We start from the raw sequence: 22,502 nt of genomic DNA on the forward strand, positions 1-22,502 counted from the left end.
GTGGCTGTCAGCCAGCAGCCCCAGGTCCTTTCCTTTCACAAAGCCTTCCCATCCCACTGGTTGCGTGAATGAAAAGCTGTTTTAAGGCCAGGCTGAGGTCAGCTCACATGCTTTTTGGCATCTGCCATAGTGCTGCTTTCTGCAAACGCCTGTCCCCAGCTCTATTGCCACCACTCAGCTGTTCCACACATCCCACCAGCTCACGGTTTAAGCCCTCTCTATTATTTTCAAGGGATTTTGGACCAGGCCCAAGAGAATTGCACAGGCACTTTCCTAAGCAATGCCCCACGCTAACAAAACCAGAGTAGATGCCAGATTGCTAAAGGACTGAGTTACAAAACCCATGTGCGTGGACAAAGTGTGTTTTTTAATCGCATGTTGACAGGCGTAACTGTGACCCAGCCGCCATCCCAGTGCCAAACAGCAGCTGGAGGTCAGGGTTTGAGGTGGGAAAAGTGTTTGTTCCACATACATGGCTGACAACAGCCGAATCAAAGGGATCCAGGCCTTCCTGAAGGACTTTACTCTGCAGCTGCTGAACTGGCCGCTATGTGAGGCTGACAAATAGAAATACAAGGATTTGCAAAAACTCGTGCATTTTCACACGTGCTTTTCTGCCATCAGCTTCCAGCGTTACTCCCGATGCCATCCAGCAAGACCTGCCCTTGTGCCTCGTACTGCGCTGTGTATGAAGGTGACACCTACTGGATACTCGGAGCTCTGCACTTTGCACTCCTGGAACTTAGGGAATAATAATAAATTGAATTCAGCATTGCTACACAGCCGTAACTACTGCATTCACTCCCGTTGCATTTGCATGCTCGGGAAAAATGCTTGTATTATTTCTAGGGTTAAATTCAGTCTTAGCCTCTTTATAGATATATTTTCCTGGTTAAATCCTACTGTATGAAAATTTATACTCCTAGAAAAGCTTACTTAGTTGGGGGCTTCCGCAATGTTTTGTTTGTAAAGTAGCATAAATTAAGCACAAAGTTCCCTTATTTGCCTGTATGGATTAACTGTCAAGGGCAAACGGTCCTGAACTGCAAGGTGGCACAGCCCCACGTGTTGCTGTGGCTGTGTTTACCCATAGCAGCATGGGATGTATCTGGGAGCACATAAGAATGGGAGGATTTACTGCGCTTCCTATGTGAGGCAACAAGTCAGAATGGCTCCGATCCATTTATTGCCACAACAAATGGAAGGCACTGGAACTCCTTAGTGTTTTAAACAGCATATGGTAGAAGGCTGGGGCTTTATTCTCAGTCATTTAAACATGAATTCTGTCCTCTGAAGCAGCTCAGAGTGGTCAGATTTCATACAGTTTTCTCAAAACCTATTAGAAGTGTTCATTATTTGAGAGCTTTAGAACAAGAGGAACTGAGTAGATAACAGTTATCAATTGCAGCCTTCGTGTTTCCTTGAACTGCAGCTGTTGTTTTAGCAGTTCTGGTGGGCAGAAACCACTCCTTGTTATCCCACAGAAAAGCAGAACCATGTGGTGCTGAGATGCTCTGCTGAGGCCTTGTGACCATCCATGCTCCTGTGAGACGCACATCTAATGCTGGTTGGTAGAGCTCCTCTTGCTTGACTGGATTAAAGCCATTTAAGTATTTTAGAGCAGGCCTACCAAACTTAGCTGGTTCCAGACAACTGAACACAGCTGACGAAGCATACGGCTGGTCACCAGTTGGGCGACTTCAAGCTCATTAACAGCAGTTAGCTGATAGGAAAACAGTGATAAACAATTGAACGCTGCTCTGTGTCGTAACAGCTTTTTGATTAGTGAAGCATGTTGGAAAGAACGATTTCCTGCTTTCAGATAAAACGACACGCCTGTCAGGGTGATTTACTCTTCAGAAGAGCTCATCTGTGAGGTATTTGTTCACAGGACAAAGAGACCAAAGTGGGGAGGATCAGAACTGTGCAGGGAACTAGACCTGCCGTGGCAGGAAGGGCAGTCATGGAATATTCTCCCTGGCAGAGGAAATCCTCACATGATTCCTATGGACCGTGCGTCTTCAGAAACTGAACTGCTGAACACTGAATCTGATCAACAACAAGAGAGCTCTGAGTGTTAGCTGTGCTTGATGAGGTGGTGGGGAGGAGAGAGTGGCACAATTTTGTCTTGTATAAATACAGTGTAAGGGACTTGTAGGACAGTGCAAAAGAAAGGCCAGAGCTATGACCTGTCCAGCCTTTCTGCTTCCAGAGAAACCCAGGTCTTGTACAAATGATGATAAATCTGGTGGATCTGATGAAGATATCTGGATGTTTTGCCTGATGTTATGCAATGAGCTGCAGCACTGCAGCTGGAAGAGCAGCCAACCTCACTTCCTCTACTGCTAACTGAGAGAAGCAAGCTCATTCAAAGGCATTTCAGCTTTGGTTCATAATCATCTAGAGATGCCTTGGGCAGGATTCCTCTCAGCTGGCTGCCATCTAAAAGCCTACGTTATGTAAACTACACAGTCATCTCTAGACAGAGTTCTTCTCCTGAGGTGCCAGAGAAGACACCCTCACACTGCCCATCCAGGGAAGCTGGATGGTTCCCAGCCCTTCACTTGACTTAAGCTGGCTGAGGGAAGTGTAGCAGAGAGGGCTGAATGGCACATTCTCCATCAGAGATGTAAGAAATGGCCCTGTAAAGTTTGTGAGGGCGCTGAAATTAAACTGAACAGATGATTTGCGTGTTCATGGAGATGGTTCCAGTTTCTGCAATATCTGCAAGGCTTGACTTCTAAACAAGGTTTTCCTTCTAAGTAGCAGATTCCTTGGAGCTTCCTAAGGCTATATCCAAGTCTAACATTGGCTTTAATTAGAGCCACCTCAAGTATTTGTGCTGGAATCGGACACCGTGTGAACTTGGCTTAGCTCCACATTCCGCTGCAACATTTGTATTTAATAAATGCTCATGAGAACCGTCATTCCAGTTCTAATCAACATTGGCTTCCTAAAAAGCCACTAAAACTTGTGATTTAAACATAAAACCAGCTTAAGAATGACAACTTCAGCTGAATATCTCAGAATAAATGGAACCCCCTGGATACTTTCAGGTATGAAAATAAAAGGTCATGCAAATCTCTTTGAGAGAGTGATTTTGCATAGCCTGAAAGCTAAATTCTTCTGTAATAGACAGACCTCACTATATAGCAAAATTCAGTATCAACCTGCTCACTTGCAGCACTTCAAAGTACATTTCCAGGCAGCCCCCGGATGCTTGATGGCATGGCCAGAAGATGGCAGGCGTGTTTTGTGGGAGGAAGGAAAGTGTGCCAAGCTGAGCCTGGCAGGTGTTCTGGGGAATTAAATAATTCATGGTTGAGACTCAAAGTATTAATGTTGTTATAGTGAGCCATGTAATGGTTGAACTATAAGATATGACAGGTATTAGACTTCTGCATGCGTACAAAGGGCCCACTAGCATTGCTGATGTGGGACATGCTTCTAACAGTGCAACAGTGCTGGGCTTGCCTGAGCTGCCCTGCATTTACTGCCAGCCTCTGTAACAAACTCTAAGAAAGCCGTGGCAGAGTCACAGCATTAGACTGCAGCTACTACCAAATGCCTTCCTCCTAGTTCTGGGCTTTCTGATCCAGCACACACGTCTTCTCTTGCCTTATGAAATTATAGTGAATAGAATTTAATCAGCTGTTATTACTACCACTACTACTGTTATTACTATTTGGTCTGTCACTATTTCCTTCTTTCCATAACTTTGGCATGGGTAGGTTCAGGGATAAGCATGTAATGAGTTTAGTCACTGCCTTACAGGCTGACACTTTCCACTTCCCACATAAAGGTGGGATGCCTTTTCTGCATCACCTTTGATGGCAGGACAGAAAGCAGAGGGCACAAAATGCAGTGCAGGATCGTTCAGTTGGTATCACAGAATGTTTTCAGACAAGAAAAGGCAGCTGAGCACTGAGATGGGCTTCCACGTGAGTTGTGGAAATTCTGCCATTACTGTTTTTTAACAGAGGGGTATAGAAATAACTAAAAGGAACGCTCTTGGTTATTTTGACCCTGGAATAGCAAGAACATGGATAGTTGGTACTGACTTCAGTTAACTTGGCATGTTGGTATTAGTAACTAGCATACGGTGATGAGCCGAATCAAAATTACTGTGCACATTGATTTTAATGATTTGCCTCAGTGGATTCACTGAACATTCATAATATTTACACAGACGCTGACAGAGTCTTTCTAACATTTACGTTGTGCCACAATAATGTATTACATTGTATTAAACTGCATGGCATCATTTCATGGTGAGCTGAAACGGCAAAGGGAACCTGCTGGAAACAAATCTGGAAGGAATCAAAGTTTCCCTTTTACAGGCTGGAGAGCTCCTCGGTCCAGCTCAGCGTTTCCACCCAAACCAATGTGCCAGTTCTGCTTTTGAAGAAACGTTCCTGGAATCGCAGCCTCAGATTATTCATCAGTTTTGCACCAGTTTTCCCCAGATGCAAAAAGTCTGCAGATAGCAGCTACTACAGAGAGCACATTTGTCTGGGATGACAGTGCTTATAAAAAGATCTTTGTTTGCACTGTTCTCCTTTTTGAGCCAAATCCTCAGTCCTTACCCAGAGTCTGACGAAACAGAACTTGATCCTACTGATGAGCACGATGGAAACCTTTTCAGAGCCGCAGTGGGTGATGCAGGAGCGGCTCTGACTCCTGCGTGCCCCCTCCTGCCGCCCCCAGGTGCCTTGGCCCTGTGTCTGTAATGATGCTCTACAAGTCACAGTCTCTCCTGTCAGCCATCCCCGAGATCCTTCCAAGCAGCACGATGCAGAGTATTTGCACTGACTTTAGCAGGATTTTGATCAGGTCATCTGGATGTGCTTTCTCACTCAGTTTGACCTGACTGACATCTGTGCTGCTGGGGAAACTGCTGAGGAAGAGGATGGGATCGTGCACAGAACCTCGTGGAGCCGTGGTGCACAGGCCCTGAAAACACAGTTACGCTGCTTCTCAGCAATGTCTCAAAAGCTTGTGATTCACATATGGCAATGATTGGTGCTATAGATGCAAACAGCCTCCATAAATTTTCCATTATCTTTACTTGTTCCTGGCAACATGTATAAAGCATTAGTTGAAAACATGAAATAGTTATAAAGGAAAGAAGAATATATGGATTTTATGTAGATGAATTATTTATGTAAAACAAAAGAACTCCATCACAGCTGGAACAGTGACAGCGTTTCCACAAAAAGAATGAACTGGAAGGAATAGTGATGTCAGAGCAGTGTTTATAATACCTGTAATCCCTTTGGGCTCAGCTCTTCATGGGACAAAACAACGTGTTTTATGGTCTGACTGGCTCGTACTTATACACATGTGCACTGTTAGTGATCATGGGAGGAGGGGAAAGGAGCCATGGAAAGAGCCTGGGTACACCTGAGCTCTTAGAGTTATCTGTCTGCCTATGGGGGCTGCGTACTGCAGAGCCAAATGAATCTCTAGGACGTATGAAACAACTGCAGTCATTGCCCAGAGTCTGTTATGGCAGGACCACCTATGTGATAGTGGATTATATCCTGCTTGTTCTGTGTTCTGGGAGCCATTAAAACCACCCATTCTTGCTCCTGCCAAGTTACATCACTAAATTTAATCAGTATTCCCTTTCTGTTAAGCCAACAACTGGCATAATATACTCCATTTTTACCTTCTCCTCTTTCAGATTTTCTGTATTAGAATAATAGCCATTCATTTATATATTTTTAAATGGAACTGCCTTGGGCCATGTGGCCAAATTATCAGTTCTCGTTGTGCTGTTGAGTTGAGTGGAGTTAAGGAAACTGATTTAAACTAGTTGAGTTTAAAAGGAGAAAGCTTTTAGAGATCTGGCATCACTTCTGTTTAATGACATAAAGCCGAGTACAACTGTCTGAATCATTTCTAAGTGTTTTCCTCCAACACTCAAGAGAAGATGTAAAGCACAATGTCATATAACTCTCTTTCTCTTACTGCAGCAGCAAGCATTTGTTTAGTAACGGTAATTCAGGTCCCATTCTGTTTCAGTAGTGCTGTGGATGTGCTACAAGGGCTGTAACAATGCACATTCAGCTCATTTCAGATGGAAGTTGCCTGTGGGTGATTCACCTCTGCCAGTGGCAGTTCAGCCACAGAATGAACAGATGCGTAGGGTTTGTAGCCCTTGTATTTGAAACAACACCCAAGAGGAGTTTATGGACTGATAACATGGAGTAGACATTGCAGTGACAGGCACCAAACATTACTTGAATATAAACATTTGTGTAAGAGAAGCAGATTTTCTTACCTGCATTAGTTCTGAGCCTTCGGCGCTTGCACTGATGGAAACATTGTACCCTTCAAGAGATGCCCCAGTTTTCAGACTAATCTCTGCTCCAAGTCATCCTATTGTGCACTTCAGTCCTGCCATCCACCAGTGGCCTCCGTCCTGGTTGTCACTCCAGTCACTACCAGACCCGAGCAGCTTTTTGAAAGGTAGGATTGAAAGACACCTGCATTTAATGTCCGTATAAAATAAAAGCTTTGAAAGCATGTTCTTCCCTAGTACCCATACTGCACTCTGCTCTTCTTTCTCCATTGTACTCAATACACTTGTAAAATGTGTATTGTGCATAGTGCATCTTTCTTTAAAATCCAAGATGAAAATGGTGAGCTGACAACAAAGACAGTCAGTGGAATAGGGAAATTACAGGTCACAAAAACCTGGCCTGGACAAAAGTGTTAACCAATAACATGCAGAGAATATTCCTGGGTTGGACTAGGGGGATTAAGGAGCATGAGCTGATTATGCTAATTTTCTTCATCTCTTAATATATTTAGATTGCTTCACTGAAGTTGAAAGAAAACCTCCCAGGAAGGAAGACATCTGCTTTATACGGTAAGTATTTGCACATGGTAAACATGAATTTACTCTCAGCCAAACCCTTCTGTCCATGTACAAGAAAACGTGTGACACAGAGCAGGTTTCGCTCCTTATCAACCACTGCCACAGAGTTTAATATACTGGTACCTTCTATCACCAAATACGAGCAGCTTTTCGCCTATATGTTAAAGAATCAAGGTGTGTCATTTGTTCTCCTTATTTCTGCACGGTTCCTCATTCAGGCTATATTCAAACTCATCCAGTTTTCACATTATAAGCAATTAGCAGCATGAAACCTCTTGTTCTCACTTCTCTCTCCCTGAAAAGTAATATTCCAGCACGTAATTCCATTAAGCTCCTGTTCTGAGACACATTATCATCTCTGCTGCCATGGTCAAAGCAAGGAACAATTTTCTGTCTCCTAAATGTCCCCCACCTCTATGTGTGCATCGACATCATTAGAGATGATAAATAAGGTAATAAAACAAGCTGAACCGTAAGCAGGAAGAGAAGGAAAACTCTTTCCTTAGCTATTAGCCGCCTTTAATCTTCCCTTAAGTGAATCAGGAAGATTAGCTGACGCAAGCAGTTATAGGGAGAGCTGGGAGCCAGTAGGTTTTTAAGATTCATTTACTTCATTGTGGTCTATCAAAAGTGATTGCTTGGCCCCTCCTAATCACTTTAAGATGATAAATCTGTCTGAGTGCAGAGTAAAAACACGTAAAAATGTGGCCTCTTGAAGGAAAGAGAACTTTGCAACTCAGTTCACTGGGGTAGTGTTTTGTGTTAGTGCCTCCTATTCCTACTGCTCATTTTGTCCAGTGGAGCCGGTTCCAAACTGGCACGTACTTCTTGGCAAGGTGGTTTCCCTGGCAGAGCATGCAGAGGATGTGGGCTGCAGCTGCAGCTCTGCTACCTCCTGGTGAGCGTGTGTTCCATGTCACTGGATGGACTTCAGAGCCCTCCTCTCCTCCAGGGCAGCACAGTGGCGGCCCACAGCTCTGAGTAATTCCTCATCAGGTGTTGCAGGAACTGTTGATTGGCCCGGATTACTGACAAAAGAGAAAGCCAAACTCTCACTGAAGCTTTACTGACAATTAAAATAAAACAAAGGCAGAAGAACATGCGCAGTGGTTCCCCAAGGGCTGGGCTCTAGGGCTGCCAACCAGTGCCATCAGCTGCTTGCAGATGCATGGTGTGTGCATGGGGCTCTGCAGCTGTACTGCCTGCCTGGGCTTTGCTGGCTGAGGTTACAGAATTATCTGACAGAAGTGTCATTAACTGCATTCACACTGGTCTGTCAGATTGCTTCTGAAGAGTGGAATGGCCTGTCCTTGCTGCTCACCTGTGCGTATACCCACACCAGTTTCTGCATCTCTTCAGTTTTTCCCAGCTCCTTATTCCTCCCAGTCACTGGAGTATTGGATCAAGATCTGAACAGTGTCAGGCTACGATCCTGCCTGCTCTGATGTCTCTGCTGCCCAGTTGGGATCAGACCAGAATCACAGAATCATAGAATGGCCTGGGTTGAAAGGGACCACAATGATCACCCTGCTGTGTGTAAGCAGCAGCCTCAACCTCCTGGGATGGCTGAAGAGTGTGGTGGTCTTTCTCCATCGTACCCTAACTAACTAACCTCAGCTTAACATGGACAACATCACTGCACAGCATTGCATGGTAGCTTCCCCCATACTACAGATATTATCCAACGTAATGCAACATCTTTAAATTCCTGTTTTTCTTTTGCAGAAATTAGCATAAAACCACTTTTGGTAGAAATAATGAATTAGTATTAAATGCCACCTTTTAATATTGCTTTTAAGCCATCTGATCTGTTAATAACGTATCACTGACTTTGACACTGGAAATTCGTGATGGGATTTGGAGTGAATTAACTCAGTATGTGATACAGCTGTCAGTAAAGTGAGGAGCACATTCCACCAGTTCAGAATCCTTATGGCTGAATATCCACAGCAAAGTCAGAAAACTGCTTTCTTCTCTTTCCCCACAAGGGTGCCCTAAAAACAGACTGAAACTACAATAAAACTTAACAGTCTCAGTTCCAGATGTAATCAGAATTCCTCTTTTCTGGTTTGAATTGAATTGAGGTGCTATTGAATCCTTCTGTAACATCAAAAATAGGATCTCAACAATTGGATCGTAATCGTGTCTTTCTGATTCTGATGAGTCTGGAACAAATCTGGCAGTGAAAGTCCGACCTTAGAAAACAGATCCCAAGACAAGGGAATTTAGAGAACAGCAAGACTGAATCCATCCCATGGTCCAACAATATGCTGCTAAGTTCCATCATAACGGACCAAATCTGAATGGGGGCACACTGCTCCTTGCAGCACACAGCGCACAGTAAAGCAACTATCTCAAAACTAAGAGTGTTTGAAGAAGTTAATGGTAAAGATGCCACAAACCTTCGCAGGAAAAATACTGACAGTAGGTTTCACTCCCCCTTGCAGCTTCCCTCCTCCAGAACTAGCAAAAATAACACAGAATGTCAAGTGCAACATCAAGATAATTCAGGGGTTGTTCGATGTTCCTAAAATATTTGTAGCCATGAAGAATTTCAGTTTTGCATCTTATTTCCTGTGTATGTGTCTGGCTGACCATGCAACCAGACTGAGCTGTACTTCTGAATCCAGAGAACTTGGATTTTAATGAAGATGACAGTAGGAAGGAAGCATTACAAATAAAAAGAGTAAGCAAATGTCACCCAGTTCAGTAGGTGTGGGTAGGAAGCACAGTGACACCCATGGCCACAGATGAAAGTAATGAGGGGACAGGTCTAAGAAGAAAGAAACTGAGTTCAGTAACTCTTGTTCCACACCTGTGGTGATGAGTGGCATCACTCAGGGGTCCACTGTGGGAGCAGTGCTCTTCAATATCTGTATCGGTGAGCTGGAAAGTGGGATCAAGTGCACCCTCAGCAAGTTTGCAAGCCCCGCCGAGAAGCACTTGGCAATCCTGGTGAGTTAAAAACTTGCAGTGAGCAGGCAGTGTGCGCTTGCAGCCCAGAAGGGCTTTTAAATTCATGCAACTGAGATATTTTTTTTCATTTAAATGACTTATTTTTGCAAGTTCGTGAAGTGATGCAGACTTTTACACATGCAGTTTCAAAGGACTGCGTGAAGAGCGAGAGGTTTTGGTAACCAAATGTAGTTTTCCTTTGAATTTTAAGGAAAGCTCAGAGGCTGGTCGGTTTGGAATTGAAATTGCACGGACAGTTCATTGTATCTGAGCCTGTGATTCTCTTGGCTGCAGTGAAATGCCAACATCAGTATGCGGCAGCTGCTGCTCCCTGCAGAATAACGCAGACTTCTCCAACATCTGTGGAGGAAAAGGGCCGAGCTCTGTGGGCTACAAATCATCAGCACATGATTACACAGAAATAACCCAGTGGAAAATCTCTACTAAGAATCAGGAGCGTTACGTTCTTTTTCTCCAGAATCTCCCTCATTTTTCTTACAAACGTCAGATAAAGAGGAAAATTTTAATGTAAACAGGGAAAAGAAGAAGAGGGGAATTTCCAAACTTTCTGCCAGCACAGTCTGGCTGGGAGCGTTACCATATGGCATGTGTTTGCATTTATTGGCATGGCCCATAGATAAGCATTTTCTTTGGAGATGGCTGACAGCATTTAGCACAGTGATTTTCCTGTGTTCAAGAACGCTTATGGAAGCTGCTCCTCCTCTGCCAGCAACCACCCCTTGCTCATACAGGATTGATTTTGTATATTCCACAATGCAAAACTCAATCTAACAATCCTGAAAAGAAGCAAAATGATTTAAACACATTCCTCCACATTAGCCTTTTAAAGCCCCAAGGCTTCCTATGTTTTGTTTTTTCTATCTGGGCTCTGCTTGTGGCAGCTCAGCAAGGAGCTGTGCTTTAACCTTGCCACAGTTCGAGGGAAGCCGTGCTGAGCGTGGCTGGATGGCTGCCTGGAGATGGGCTGCAGATCTAAATTTGCTACAGGATTCTGTGTAACCTACTGAGACAGAATATTTCAGCAGAGGTAGATTTTGTATAGCTAACAGGACTGCATTTAGCCTGCACAGAGCTCTTCTGCATGGCTGGAATGAATTTTGCCCTTTCTAAGGATGGTTTTATGCTGATTGATCACTGTTGCTGTTAGGAAGTATTTTAATTGGTAGATATATAAACGGATAAAAGGAGATGAATGGAGTTCATCAATATTCAGTATTAACATAAATATTTCATACTGATGCACAGTTTCATGCACGCTTTAATGAATGGAATACTTTAAAGGCTGCCCAAATCATGGCACAGTGTGTTTGTCCTTACACTTCCATTTGTTGCCACAGAGAGGTGGTGGCCCCTAGCAGGCTCAGCAGAGGCCATGGCAAAGCTGAGACTTCAGAGTGGATGCAATTGATGCTCACAGCTTTTAAAAACATGCCGCACACCGGGGGGGTGCTTTCTCAATTTTAAGCGTGCTTGGAGCTATTCTGCAGACAAAGCTTCGAGCGGCTTTGATTTTTAGATATTCATTTTTTAAATCCATTTTTAGAAGGATTTAAAGCCAATTCAAGCTGCTTGAAACACGGCTTCAGGTGGGACTTAAACACTTCTAAAAGCAGAACTAGCTGAAGTACTTCCAAAGCTGGTTATTTGGGTAGATTTTCCATGTCAGGTATGACAGCCCCCCCATGCTCAATCACATAACGACACAGCTGACCTTGCTTGTAGCAGCAGGGCAGAGCAGTTCACCTGTTGCTACTGAGGGTCAGCGGGTAGAGATGTAGGAAGTGGCTGATGAGCAGCTCTCAGCAACAGCCTGTAGGATCAGGAGGGCGATACTGCAGCGATTTGCTATTGGTGTTCTTGCTATTTAAAACAAAGTGAAAGTACCTCTTTATCTAGAGAATTAATTCACTGGTGCTGATCTGTGAACACCCATAAGGTGCCTGGCCTTTACATGTAACCAGTCCTGGTTGTGCAGGTATGAAAGGCTCAAAGGGCCTACAAGAAAGGTCTTCAGTTCTGCACCAGTGAAGGAGTCAGCACCACTTTCACCCGCAAGGAATCTTGATGGTATCTTCAACAAATCTACCTCTTTGAAAGTATCAAGTGCTGAATAAATGTATTATCAGAAGGGCAAGAGGAAAATTCACCTGTACATCCTTGGTTGCTGCGTATTCTTATCACCAGCTTTTCATAAAGGTTTCCATCTCGGGCTGTTGATAGGGTTGTCAATGCCAGATTTCTCTGGCACAAAGCTCTATGTCAGAGCCTTATTCCCTCCCCACATGTGCAGCAGCTGCAGCAATGACACTTCTGCAGCTATTTTGAACCACTGAAGGCAAATAAAATATCAGTAATTTAATCCTTATGGATGCCTGTGTGTTACTTCCTTATGAATATATATATTCTGTAAATCTGTCCTCAGAATTTTACCTATCTGATATTAATTCTCTACTTTATGTGTAATTATATCCTCATAGAATGTCTTTCTGTACACTGAGGTGAGTTTATTCGCTCACTTTTTGATTATGAAGGAATGCTACACAGGCAGTAAATCTCCAGTTGTTAGATCTGCTATGGAGAAATTCCTGATGGTTTGCTGAGAGCGGCACAGAAAACCAAGAGGATTCTGCTTGATTTTCCATAACAAAAGACACCGTGCCCAGAGGTGCAGTGCATACACAAGCATGTATCAGAACAAGTTTGGTAGCAGATTTCATACATAATGTTGTGCTTTATGAGAACATGCCAATATCTACGTGATCCTGACTCAAACTGACAGAGCACAAAGCCCCTCCTTCCTGGTGTCTCAGTTGCCATCTGATCTTCAGGTGCGCAGAGGATCACCCTAACATCATTTCTGGCTGATGAGGACTGCAACACTAAGCATGCCCAGACACTGTGTGCAAGCAGTTTCAAGGTCTTCCTACCATTTAGTAATTATAGCTCCGGTCTGGGCCAACACAGGTTGTTTTAATACAATTCCTATGACAGTCAAGTGGGGTTTTTGAAATTTCAGGTCTGAAGTTTACACGACTGTCTTCTTTTTATCTCTTTTCTGTAAGTTTCTAGTTACCATGAATATGACAAAACTATTATTTATGAATATTTATGGATGTATGTTTCAAGCCCCAGTGCTGATTCTCTGAAGCTATTTCCAGTCTGTAGAGGTGTTATTTGAATTGCTCATCTTATTTTCTGTCCCTCAGATCCTATAGACTCTGAGTCTATGGATCATTGGCCAGCCACACTTTTGGCAATAAAATCACCCAACCATGGAAGCAACAACTGCTACTTTCTCTATCGTAGAAAACCAAAGCCAGTTTCTATCATTGGGAGTCCAACATTCTCCTGTTCTGAAACTTCACCTGCATTTTGTGGGGTCTGATATACACTGCTTAATTACAAAACAAACAAACAACTCCTTGTACTTTACTAGACTTCAGATGGCTTATTCTGGAAAAACTTCATCCACCCTAGTTTTCTGGCATACATGCTACACGTGAAACAAAAGTCTCAGATATCAAGTTCTGTATAAATTAGAAAGTGAAGAGCAAAAAAAAAACAACCCAAACAGGATAAAATGATAAAATATGCTGAGATTAGTTTGATCTGTGGGATTCATCTTCTGCTGTGTGCCCAGGACAAGACGTAGGATCCCTTGTTCTGCACAAGTCACTAGGCTGGCTGAAATCCCGTGTACTGAGTCTGCATCCTGCTGTCCTGTGCGTTTATTTCCTGCTGGAGGGTAAGTGTGCAGCTGATTGGGTGTAAAATCCTACCCAGAAACTGCAGCAGAAAAGCAGTGAAGTCCAAGTGAAGTATAATCTTAGGAAAAGCCACTGTATTGGTTCTTTAAGTGTAATTTTGACTACAACTCATCTGCTAAAGCTTTCACATCTCAAAATCAAGCATCTAAGTCAGCTAGTCACCTGCAGTTGCTTTTACAGTCCATGCTGATGACTGCATGGACAGGGGGTGGCTACGTTCATGCACTAGTCTCTCTGCAGTCCACAGAAATCTGAAGTTCAGCCAAATCATAGAATCACATTATCACCAAGGTAGGAAAAGAGCTCCAAGATCATCCAGTCCATTCGCCCACCTGTCAATCACCCATATTTCCCACTGAACCACATTCCTCAGTACAACATCCAAATGTTTCTTGAACACCTCCACGGACAATGACTCCACCGCCTCCCAGGGCAGCCTGTGCCAATGCCTCACCATTCTTTCTGAAAATAGATTTCTCCTAATGCCCAACCTGAATCTTCCCTGGCACAGCCTGAGGCCATTGCCTCTCATCCTATCACTGTTACCTGGGAGAAGAACCCAACACCCACCTCACCACAGCCTCCTTTCAGGCAGTTGTAGACAGCAATAAGGTCTCCCCGATCCTCCTCTTCTATGACAGAACAATCCCAGTTCCCTCAGCCACTCCTCGTAAGATTTGTGCTCCAGATCCTTCACAGGTTGGTGGCCTTATCTGTGCACACTTCAGGTCTTCAGTGTCTTTCTTGTAGTGAGGGGCCCGATGCTGAACACAGCACATGAGTACAGCCTCACCAGAGCTGAGTACACAGGGATGATCACTCCCTTGCTCCTGCTGGCTGCACTATTGCTGAAGCAAGCCAGGATGCCATTGGCCTTCTTGGCCACCCGGGCAGCAAACCCTTTATAAACCATAACAAACAGAAAGAGAACTGCAGCCCAGCCACAAGAAGGTGACTGACAGAAAATCTGCAAGGATAGCACGGAGTCAGAACTGTAAGAGTTGCTGCGGCTGCTGAAGTTAATGTGCGCTTCAGGGACTAACAGAGGCAGCACAAAGCTGAAATGCAAGAAAGAGATGACTTAGCATTGCTCGGCAGTGAAAGAGATCGTCAGGGCAAGGCTGAAACCCAGTAGTAAAACAAGATCGATACCTTCTTGGAATGCACAGCTGTAAAGACATCAGGCAGGACAGATTCCATTTGTCCTGCCAGTGGGCAAGCGGGTTTAAGTGCTGAGGACTTGGGCGCAAAGTTGTTCTGTTCAGACATAGCTATCTCTTGAAATTTTTCAAGCATATAAAAAGAAAGTGGATGGAAAACAAAAAACATCACCACCAAAAAATAAAATAAAAATCTGGAAAAAAAAACTTGCAGTTTGTTTTCCAGTTTAAGTAGCGCCACAAACAGAACAGCTATGGGCAATAGCCCATAATGTGTGATAAAAGCAGCATTGCTCCACTGAGCCTGCTTACCTTCAGGCACCTGCATGTTTGGCTCAAACCCTCTGTTTGCCACATGGAAACAACTGTGTAATGCATAGATCCTCTTAAAGGCAATTTGTTTTTCCCCTTCATCTGTTATTTCTTTCAACTGAAAAAATCTACCTGAAAAGAATTGTGGCAGGTCAATAAATCAACAGAAAACTTTTTCAGATGATGTAGCACCTTTAGAATAACACGTGCGTTGCCCACATGTATATTCTGGAGACTTATTCAACCCATATTTGATAATGAATTCAAAGAGCCTTTGCTATAGACTGAGAGCAAAAAGAAAAAGAAGAGCACAATAATGGCCTACTGTATGCACTTAAGAAACCCCACAACAGGCAGGCACAGAACGAGTGGCTCATGACTAAACCTTGGCTTCAATCCTGATGTGTGATTCTCCTTTCCCATTTTTTCACATTTAATGTCAATAACCATTTTGTTAAGTGTCTTACATTGCTCTGACTTTTCTTTAGCTCCGTGCATTTTCTTGAAGAGCTTGCAGAGGACAGGTTTTGCACGCTGCATGTAGTTTTATAGCAGCACTGTCAATGACAGGGTAGGAAGAAAAGGGTGAGTGTGGAGAGAACACACAGAACAGATCCAAGATTTACTGCCCCAAACCTCATACTTTGCTACAAGGAATATTGCCATTTCTCTCCATCAATCTGCAAATTTAGGAGGAGAATTTCATCTGCCATATTCTCATCAAGGCCTCCTGTATAAGGCTGGTGTATGCAAATTTGGGGAATGAAGCAAAATTCTTGTTTATTTAGAAAATATATTAATAATGATTGCAATTATCACAAAAGATACTAAAAAAAAAAAAAAAGCAGATAGTAACATTTGCAGAATAGATGCTGTTACCAAAATAAGGGAAGTAGACCTACTTACTTGTGAAAGATGGACGTCAGCTTCTTTGGGCTGTTTAGAAGTTAGTGACAAGGGAAAACTGTATCTTGCTCCTGGTTTACTTTTTTAACAGCAGGAGCGCTCTCAAGGATAACGAACAATAAGCCTTACATAACAGTGAAACAGAGCAGCAGCCTCTGCAATACATCACACAACCAGTGCCATCAATAAAGGCTGTTTCTATTTAGATACAAAATTATTTTGACCAGGATTGAGCTCAACTTGTGATATTGGTTCAGCTATTGCACGGCAGTGAGTTTTGCTCGTTACTGATCCAGCCTGCATTTGGTTTTTGTTTTGTAAAGAGAAGCTTCTTCGCCTCAATCTCTAGATGCCTCCTCTCATGGTCCAATTTGATGGTAGGGTGAATACAGTATTAAAAAGTCTGCTGAAGTTATTCATCATTATTTTCTCTGCATTGGAGTTAGACTCGCATGCACAACACGCAAATCCTTTTCTACAACTGGCCAGCTTGAAAAAGAGAAGCTCTCTACCTCGTAACTCTTATTCTTAGGTAGTTAATTTGTTTTTTTCTTACTGCTAAGGGAGAGAGGTATTAAAACTTTCAATTTTAACTGTAGTCATCTGTATGAAAATTCTGGGCTTCATTAAAACCAAGTCCACCTTGGTTTGCTGAAGACACGACTTGGTGTGATGGTGGATTTGGCATTTGACAGCACTTGCACATCTGGGAGATGACTACATGACCATATCTCTGTAGTTACTACAAACTGTCTGCAGCCTTTTCCTTTCACTGGTGAATGAAATATTAGCATCAACCATTACCAGGATCTTGCGAACCACCTGTTTCTGCTCTTCTTCCCTTTCCACCTGTTATCATTATGTCTCTATTTTAAATAGATTTAAACAGCCACTATAAAAATTTCATTGAAATAAATGGAGCATTTTGTACATAACAGAACTTCTGAAGATCTCCATGGAACAGCGTAAGTATTCTGAATTTTAAATAGACGGTAATTAAAAATTCATTGCTACTCTTCCAATAAATTAATCCAGCATTTAAATCTGCACAGCAGCTATTCATTGGGAAAGTTCTAAATGTGGATTCTGATCTAGTCTGATTATCTGATGGTTTTCCAGATCATTTGCTGGTTTCATTTGAAGGGATGAATGCATGTGACCCTTCAGAGCTCATATTCACTAATTCAGGAGACTGAAGCATCCAGTCAATGAGTATATGAATAATTTTACAATAAAACTCTGGTCTTTTGAGATATATATATATATATTCAGTTCACACCTGCTTATTTCCTATTACAAAATCATGCATGTAAGAAATTAATTGGGTGACTTTCCAAAGTGTATTCGCAGGACTTAATGTCACGTGACTTTTATAAAGGAATGTATACAATGAGTTGGGGCTATGAAATTTTACAGTTATAGAGGGTTTTTCACACTGCCATGGTACGTAATTACAATTGCTTTTGTAATTAGGGAGCTTCAAACTGCCAAAGTGAGTATATGGAGATTGAAAACCTTGTACAGAGAACTTCAATATAAGGTATTCAGTCTGCCATGGTTACTGAGAGACACCATGTGATGATGAAAGCAAAGGATGCTCTTCCAACAAGCAAGAAGAAATGGGGAGGAGTTTCAAATACATTTCCATCCCTATGAGAAGGAAGTTAAAGTAGAGAGTGTAAAACCAAGGAAGACAGAGAAATATGTGATGTAAAACTGCCTGAAAATGTCTGGTGATTAGTAATGAAGCTGCTGTTCATCACCCCCTTTCACTGAATGTGTAAATGGACTGAATGAAAGCTTGCATTGCCCTTTTAGACAGTATTTAACTCTTCTGTCATTAGCTAATCTGGCTCAATACAGGTAAACAGGATCAAGGGGCAAAATGGTTAATGCTGATGGAAATGCTTTATATAGCATAAGGGTACATGATAGGGAGGTAACAGGTCACCTCGTCCATTTTCCCCTATTAAGTAGTGAATGCCTCCAAGGCCCTAGTCCACTTGCTCAGCAGTGCTTTGAGGACTTTATCTTTTGTCCAAGCTTCAGAAGAAAGATAATAGTATGATATCCTCTTGATCAAGGGTGAGGTGATGGTGCTGGACAAAGGTGGTTTACAGCTCTGACTTAAGAGCTGTGCAGGAGCTGCTCAGCCCTGACAGAAAGTCACAAAAGCCTCAGAGTTGCTGTAGTTCATACTCAGCTTTTTTATATACCCTGAAATGAGTGCCATAAATCTGACCAGGTTGGATGGGGCCCTGGGCAGCCTGGTCTAGTATCTGATCTGGAGGCTGGTGGCACTGCCTGTGGTAGGAGGGTTGGAACTCGATGATCCTTGGGGCTCCTTCCAACCCAAACCATTCTGTGATTGCATAAAAGCGTGCTCAAGTGCCTACTGATGATGGTTGCCATTGTACACTGATGCAGGAGACACCCTGTACAGTGGATATTCCCAAAGGTATTTCTATAGTCTTTTTCCGAGAAATACATATTAGAAAATAGCTAAGTGGGCCTGAATGAGCTCTGTGTATCACTTTTCTTTGATATTCCCTACTCCCATTTGGCATATTCTTCTTCTTTCATAGTTCTCTCAATACGGTTTAATAACTGAAACAGTTCAGCACCATCACCTTATCCAATTTATTAACAACATCCATGTTTTGAGCTCAAAGGATGCACAGATCTTTTCTCATTTTCAAGTGGAACACAAAAATTGCAGGAATGAGGAAAAAAATTCCGAAGTGTTTATCAATGTGGAAAATTCCAGAACTCATTTTAAGAAATTCTGGGTATCCACATATTATAAATCTGGGAGGATTCACAGTAAAAACTACCGTCAGCAGTTCTAAGTTAGAAGTGCAAAAAGCTCATGTAAGCCAAGACTTCATTCAGTTATTACATAAAGCAGATCCCATCTTTTAGAAAAAGAACCAGTTCTACCTAGAAACTGCCTTCTGCAACCTCTAGAAAGTTCTTCTGGCTTTTATTTTCATTCTGATTATGTGTAGTCTCATCCTGAAGATGTTGAAAGGTATGACTGTTATACGTAAGTGTACTGCATGCTGAAAACTCATACAGCAAGTCACTTTCCAGCTATGTTTATATTAACATAAGAATTTCCAGTTGATAAGCTGAATAAATTAAAATTTAACACTGTAAAAAGTATTTTTCCAAACCTTCAATGACTCTCCCAGTGTTGTTTGAGTGACATTCAATTTATCTTGGTCTCAGGACACTGTAGCTGAACACAGTATTCTAAAAGCACTTACTCTGAAAGACAGAAAAAGTGTAACTTCTCATCTTGTATTTGATAAGCTCATGTTTTTATATCCAGAAAACCACAATATCCTTTACAGGTACAGTAAAGTACCTGGAACTTTATGAGGAACTTTACGAGGCTGGATAGTGATGGGACAAGGGGGAATGGTCCTAAACTGAGACAGGGGAGGTTTAGGTTAGATATTAGGAGGAAGATTTTCATACAGAGGGTGGTGACACTGGAACATGTTGCCCAATGAGGTTGTGGCTGCCCCATCCCTGGAGGCATTCAAGGGCAGGCTGGATGTGGCTCTGGGCAGCCTGGTCTGGTGGTTGGTGGCCCTGTCCACAGCAGGCGAGTTGAAACAAGATGGCCATTATGGTCCTTTTCAACCCAGGCCATTCTGTGATTCTGATTCTATGAGCATACATACAGTGACTGTCTGCCATGATTCTCCTTTCTGTTTGAAGATGATTAGTGCTTTCCTACTGACTTCTACGTATTCATGGTTCTGACCTGTAGGACTTCACACTGTATAAACTTCCATACAGTATTTTTAACAATTTCCACCATCCCCCCATTCTGTCATTTGGTTTGTAAACCAGCTTTATTAGTTTGGTTACTCATACAGTAGCTCATGCCAACAGAAAGTTAACCTACCAGCAAGAAAAGAAGAAAATCAAGAGAAACTCCTGCATTTTTTAGATCTTGCACTGCTGGCAAAGGCTGTGTTGAAAGTAAAGACATGAAATCTTTTTTTCTCCCAGTTACTGGTGCTCCTTCCTTGCTCTGCCTTTGTAGTCTGGTGCAATAAGAGCTGTGTGAATACAAAATCAGTTATAAAACGTATCATAAAAAGAAAGATGCCAGAGTGAAGTATGGAAGGTTTGACATCTGGAAAGTTTGTTTTCTTTCTTTTTTTTTGGATGACAGTTTTTGATATTTTTGGCCACCCCATTGGATGTTTGGCATTTTTATATTAAAGTGTCTGTTTTAATGGAAAAAGCTGTTTGATTAAAAACCTCCTGAAGAGCATCCTTGAACACTCTTACAAACTTTGTTGTTACTGTTCTCTGGAAGTGAAAAATATTCCCAGCTGCCATTTTGCCCCTGAGAAGTAGCAGAAAATACCTCTCTTCCAACAGAAAGCCTGAGAACTAAGCATAGAATCAATGAATGGTTGGGTTGGAAGGTACCTCAAACATCATCTAGTTCCAATCCCTGCCATGGACTGGCTGCTCACCACCATCCAACCTGACCTTGAGCACCTCCAGGGATGGGGCATCCACAGCTGTGCTGGGCAGCTGTGCCAGTGCTTCACTGCTCTTTGATTAAAGAATTTCTTTCTAAAATCTAAGCTAAATCTCCCTTCCTTAAGCTTAAAGCCATTCCCCCTTGTCCTGTCACTGCCAGACTGTGTAAAAAGTCAGTCCTCCTCCTGTAGATAAGCTCCCTTCAAATACAGGAAGGCTGCAATGAGATCTCCCTGGAGTTTTCTCCATGCTAAACAAGCCCAGCTCCTCCAATCTTTCTTCATAGTAGAGGTTCTTCAAACCTCTGATCATCTTTGTGGCCCTCCTTGGGACCAGCTCCAATAGCTCCACATCCTTCTTGTGTTGGGCCAGACAACGGCAGAGCAGAGGGGCACCATCACCTCCCTGTCCTTCAGGCCACTCGTCTTTCGATGCAGCCCAAGATACTGTTGGCCTTTCAGGCTGCAAGAGCACATTGCTGGCTCGTGTCCTGGTTCTCGTTCACTAGAATTCCCAAGTCCTTCTTGGCAGGGCTGAGAAATAAATATTGTTCTAAGTATTATCAAAGGCTTAGTGCCTTTGTAATCAGTAATATGTGATGAAAGAGTGATTTACTGAAATGGAAATGTTTTTGTCTTACAGAATCAATTAGCTCCGTGGCAAAAATGTGTTCAACTGGAAGTGAAGGACAACACCCACCTATGTCCACTGTTTTTTGAACAGGGTGGAAATTATAACACCATATAACAGGCCCTTATGGCCTGTCCTACTCTCACATTATTCTCTCTCTCTATAGTTCAGACACTTTATGTAAACATCTATAATATTGAACAAATGCAATATGTTGGCTGCCTGTTTATTGTGAGACTCTATGATTCTCCCTGCTGAACAGCAGCCTCCAGACCCCTGCCAAAAACTACCAGGGCTGCCACCCCCAGAAATGTTGCTTCTATGATGAGACAGTGAGACACAGCCATAAATTCTGAGCACCTCCAGATGTTCCTTACCTGGTTATTAAATCAGTTCTGCATAGAGCAAGTGATAGGCGAGTCCCTGGTGCCTGCGGTTATTGATGCTCTTTGCAGCCTACTGACAAAAATCTAAGAGTTTCCGAATAACGCCTTTGGAACAGCAGCTGGATTAACCCCAGTTAGGCACCATAGGAAAAGCTTGACAAATGCCTTAAGTTCCTTCAAGTAAACTGCTTTTGTCCTATGTGTGTGTAAAAAAAACACCTACATAAAGTCACACTGCGTTCACCAGTGTGTGCAGGGAACACTTCTATTGCCACGAGTAAATCCTATGGATTAACTAGTACAGAATCACAGAATGACCCGGGTTGGAAGGGACCTCAAGGATCATGTAGTTCCAACCCCCTGCCTGGCAGGGCCACCAAACATACACCTTTACTAGATCAGGTTGCCCAGGGCCCCGTCCAACCTGGCCTTGAACACCTCCAAGGACGGGGCATCCACAACCTCCCTGGGCAGCCTGTTCCAGGACCTAACCACTCTCCTAGTGAAGAACTTCCCCCTGACATCCAACCTAAATCTTCCCTCTTTTAACTTAAAACCATTTCCCCGTGTCCTGCTATTGTCAGCCCTTTCGAAGAGTTTATTCCCCTCCTGGGAGTAAGTTCCCTTCAGGTATTGAAAGGCTGCAATGAGGTCACCCCGCAACCTTCTCTTCTCTAGGCTGAACAAGCCCAACTCCCTCAGCCTGTCCTCATAGGGGAGGTGCTCCAGCCCCCTGATCATCTTTGTGGCCCTCCTCTGGACCCTTTCCAAAATCTCCATGTCTTTTTTGTACTGAGGGCTCCACACCTGGACACAGTACTCCAGATGGGGCCTCACAAGAGCAGAGTAGAGAGGGACAATCACCTCCCTATCCCTGCTGACCACCCCTCTCCTGATGGAGCCCAGGATCCCATTTGCTTTCCGGCTCCAAGTCCCCTCAGCACACCCTCCCCTGCCCGAAGGTGCC

At 43.1% G+C, this 22,502-nt stretch overlaps 1 long non-coding RNA gene across 1 annotated transcript; it reads right to left on the minus strand.

Annotated features, from left to right (window-relative positions):
* Window positions 1-484: 484 nt before the first annotated feature.
* Window positions 485-21,665, minus strand: LOC146761689 (uncharacterized). Its single transcript, XR_014943295.1, has 3 exons — window positions 21,527-21,665; window positions 6,287-6,463; window positions 485-4,953 (listed from the first exon to the last, which is right to left on the minus strand). It is a non-coding gene; the product is annotated as an uncharacterized LOC146761689 (long non-coding RNA).
* Between the last annotated feature and the right edge of the window lie 837 nt (window positions 21,666-22,502).

Source organism: Coturnix japonica, chromosome 2 (assembly GCF_054131305.1).
Source record: "Coturnix japonica strain WE chromosome 2, WE-NBRP24, whole genome shotgun sequence".
Taxonomy (NCBI): Eukaryota; Metazoa; Chordata; class Aves; order Galliformes; family Phasianidae; genus Coturnix; species Coturnix japonica.